Source organism: Sinocyclocheilus anshuiensis, unplaced genomic scaffold (assembly GCF_001515605.1).
Source record: "Sinocyclocheilus anshuiensis isolate Anshui unplaced genomic scaffold, SAMN03320099.WGS_v1.1 scaffold101, whole genome shotgun sequence".
NCBI lineage: Eukaryota > Metazoa > Chordata > Actinopteri > Cypriniformes > Cyprinidae > Sinocyclocheilus > Sinocyclocheilus anshuiensis.
This window is the reverse complement of record NW_015540892.1, coordinates 1317337-1321961: the sequence shown is the minus strand read 5'-3', so window position 1 is coordinate 1321961 and position 4625 is coordinate 1317337.

Here is a 4625-nt window from a genome sequence, read left to right as displayed (position 1 = left end):
CTTATGTTAAACTGCTTTAAATTACTTTTTTCCACATCAATCTACACTCCATACACTATATTGACAAAGCAAAAACTGAATTGTCACAACTTCATAAATTTATTAAAAATAAAAAAAACTGAAATAAGTACATTACATAAGTATTCATACCCTTAACTCAGTACTTAGCTGAAGCGCCTTTACAACCAAACAAGTCTAAGTCTTTTTGGGTATGATGCGGCAAGCTTTGAAAATCTGCATTTGGCAATTATCTGCTATTCTTCTCCTCGCCTCTTCGCCTCTCAAGCTCTGTCAGGTTGGATGGGGGCAGACGCACATTTTCAGGTTTCTCCAGAAATATTCGATTGGGATCAAGCCCAGGCTGTGGCTGGGCCACTCAAGGACATTCACAGAGTTGTCTATAAGCCACTCTTGCTGTGTGCTTAGGGTCATTGTCCTGTTGGAAGGTGAACCTTTTGCACAGTCTGAGGTTCTGAATGCTCTGGACTAGGTTTTCATTAAGGCTATCTCAATATTTTGGTGCACTGAGCTTTTCTTCTACTCTGATGAGTCCCTCAGTCCTTGCCGCTGAAAAACAGCCCCACAGCATGAGGCTGCTACCAGCACACGTTACTTTTGGGATGGTACTCTGCAGATGATTAGCAGAGCTGGTTTCCATCAAACATGATGCCTGGAATTGAGGTTCATCAGACCAGAGAATCTTGTTTTTCACAGTCTGAGGGTCCTTTGGGTGCTTTTTTGCAAATGCCAAGTTTGTTTTCATGTGTCTTCGCTGAGGAGAGGATTGAGTTTGGCTGATGTTTGTCCTTTTGTAGGTTTCTCCTATCTCCACATATGATCATGGAGCTCAACTAGTGACCATCAGGTTCTTGGTCACCACTCTAACCAAAGCCCTTCTCCATCAGTTGCTCAGTTTGGCCAGGAGGCCAGCTCTAGGAAAAGTCCTGGTTGTTTCAAACATCTTCCATTATGGATAATGGAGGCTCCATGCTTCTGTGAATCCTCAATGCAGCAGATTTTGTTTCTGAACTCTTCCCCAGATGTGTGGCTTCATGCAATCCTGTTTTTGAGCTCTACAGGCAGTTCTTTTGACCTCAGGGCTTGGTTTTTACTCTGATATGCATTTTCAGCTGTTAGACCTTTTATTAAGATCCCAGACAGCAACATAGTGTTGGCCCAGATCCGCCCCACATCTGGCCCATGTGAAATCCATGCGGGCCAGATGTGGGCCGGATCTGAGCCGAAACTGTCTGCTGTCTGGGATGTGTGTGTCTTTCCAAATCATACCCATTCAATTGAATTTGCCACAGGTGAATTTCACTCAAAGTGTAGTAACATCTACAAGCAATATGAATGCTCCTGAGCTAAATTTCAGCTGTCCCAGATAAGGGTATGAATACTTGTGCAATGGAATCATTTAAGTTTTTTATTTTTAATAAATTTGCAAAGACGTTAAAAATCTGTTTTTTGCTTAGTCATTATGGTGCATGGAGTGTAGATTGATGTGGGGAAAAAAAATAAATTAAAGCAGTTTAACATAAGGCAGCAACATAACAAAATGTGAAAGGCACTGTATATACTGTACATATATGTATGTGCATCGATCAACAGTTTTATGGGAATAAAAGCCTTAATTAAACATATTCATCTCATTAAACGATTGTGTCTCTTCAGAAGACTTGAAACCACTTGATTCATATGGATTTCTTTCTTTTTTTTCTTTTTTTTATCTCTATGGACTTCTGAAGCATCAAAGAATTAAGGTAATGGACTTTCAATTGAAGGGGAAAAATCTAAGGTTTAATAAAAAATATCTTCATTTGTGTATCAAAGATTAACTAAGTGGTTTCAGAACAACATGAGGTTGAATAAATGATAACATAATTCAAAATTGTGGTTAAACTGTCTTTTTTATTTGTACAACAATTAGTTTCAGTAACCAAATTTGATAGGCCAATTGTCTTTCTGTCAGGATTGTGTCTTGTTTTATTGTTTTTGTTCATGTTTACCCTTTCAGTTTAGTGCTTAGCATGCCTTTTTCATTTTGTTAGTTACTGATTTAGTTCAAATCATGCCATTAAGTTCTCTTGTTAACCCTGTGTAATTATACTCCCTGTTCTGTTCAGTTAGTTGTCTATGTTCATCACGTTTGAGTGTTGTGATGGTGTATATTCTCCCAGTGTATCTTCTATTTGTCGATTAAACGTGTCTCCAGTGGATTATTTGCGTGATGCATATTCTTTACACAGTGTGTGCATGACACTTTCAAAGAGTGCTAATAATAATATTTAGTAAAACTGCACTGATTTCACAGTTTGGACCCCCTGCTTGTGTTTGTGGATTTCCAGATCAAAGTATGCAAGCAGTGTGGAAGAGGAGCAAGGAGCACAGTATATAAACCCATGGATAATAAACCGATGGGTATTAATTACGTGTAAAAAAAAACGTTCTATAAAAGCTGAATGGCAGACATGCTGATATTTAGTACGACACTCTTCCTCGTGCTTAAATAAAACATTTTTAAAAAATGACAGAGCGTTTGACACCACCATGTTCAACCTTTTGAAATCCAAAATAAAAATCGTAGAGTAGAGCAGGTTTTTTCCCTATTGTAATATTCCTGGAACTTTTGTGTTTTATAATAACTTTTAAATTTATGTGACTTTAGTAAGTAATGGTGGACCCTACAGTAGTGCCTCTGAGGCATATGGCAAGATGACAGAGTGAATGTTTCTATTTACTGTACACCCATCTACAGTCAATGTCTGTGGTGGCTAAAAATGAATGTGGGGTAGTTTTACACATCATAGCGCAGTCTTAGATGTGTACTCTGCAATACCTCAGTAAGGTTTCATACCTTTCACTGTGTGCAAAATGACACAGCATTTTCTATCCTTGAGTTTAGTAGATAAACAAAACTTTTTGCATACCCTGCAGCAGTGTCTCTGTTTTAGTGGTTATCAGAAAAGCCACTCTCCAGAGCAGTGGTTCAGGCAAAAAATACAAAATAAATAATAATAATGTTTTCTTCACGTTGTAGGTTAGGAGGCTGAATTAGAGGGTGCCCTTTAGTGCATTGGGGCTAGATTATGAGCAGGCTGATTCATTACTCTAAAATTAGCCCCCATGTGCTGCCCTGGCCTTGGATGCTGGCTAGGGGAAGTCCTGCTCTTATTTAGGGAAACATTGCTGAGCTTTCAGTGACTTTTCTAATGTACCAAATGGATCTTTGCACACACAGGTTGAGTGTTTCACTTTTGAGCTGTAAAGTGAGAGTTTATTAAGAAAATGTGGTTAAATAGAGAAGAATGATACCAACAAAGCTGTAATCAGCACCAGAATTAAAAGCACCTATAGTGTGGGCAAAATTGTTTCATGCTGTAATCAAAGCATTGTTTAAACAATGTTATTTTAAGTCTGAAGATCATTGGAAAATAAGATTTCTATTAGGAGTGTAAAAATATACAGTATCATGTCTACAATATATTGAAAGTGACCATTTGTATCAGGTATAGTTCACCCAAAATAAATGTTTAAAATATAAATTTAGCATCAAATATGGTAATGGCGCATCAAATATGGTAAATCCAAAAGGTCACACATTTGAGCTTCCGTATTAATCACTATTAATAAATTAAAAATAAAATACATTATTTAATAAAATACAATATTTAACACGTATGTAGTCAGGGACAGAGTGCAAGCATTTGTGACTAACACAATTCTGTATTCTTTAGCTAAGAGAATTATGAATATTTCTATTCTGGTGGCATCATATATGACCAAGAAGGACAAAATCCAAACCTATTCATGTCCACCCCAATACCAAATTTAGAATTTTAATAAACAGTACTTTTTGTTGACTGATTATCATATTTCTTAGAAGTTTTTGTTTTTACCATCTTAAATCTATTTTGGCTTTGTTTCAATTATTGTGAGAGTATTGTATCACAAGATCAGTATCTATCGAATTGAATCATGACATGAGTGTGTTGTTACACTTCTAATATCTGTATTATGTTAATGTACTTAAAATGATGATTAGTAATGTACAAGTTGTATATACAAATCATTGCAAGTTGTATGGCAAATCTTGTAAGAACACCTTTAAAATCATTTGTTTCTGAGCTGAGGAGAAGGTCTTGACACACACATGCACACACTTCATCTCGTGCCAGCGTGGCCTCCAGTATGTTAGAAACATGAAAGCTGAGCCTCAAGCTAAACAGATAAATATACGTGACAGACATGCACATTACTATTCACGGCAGCTCAGGCCAACATACTTGGAAGGTTTTAAATCAAGAGGTCAACCCTACAAACAGCTGTGGTTTCTTTTGTTTAAAACCATATTTTTTTTCTCCTAAACAGACACATAATTTTTATATTCATTTAAGTTTGTTGTTTTTAAACGTCTCTACAAAGAAGTACACTGCAACAGTTTAATGTAAAGATTTGTGTCTGAATCAGGGGTGTAAAATACTTTTATTAAATTTAAATTAATAATTTTAATTAATTTAGTAATTAATTTTAATTAAGTACTGCACTTAAGTATTATTTTGGGGTCTTTTTACTGTAGTTTACTTACTTAAAATTTTATTTCAACTTGAAAAGTACATTTACAT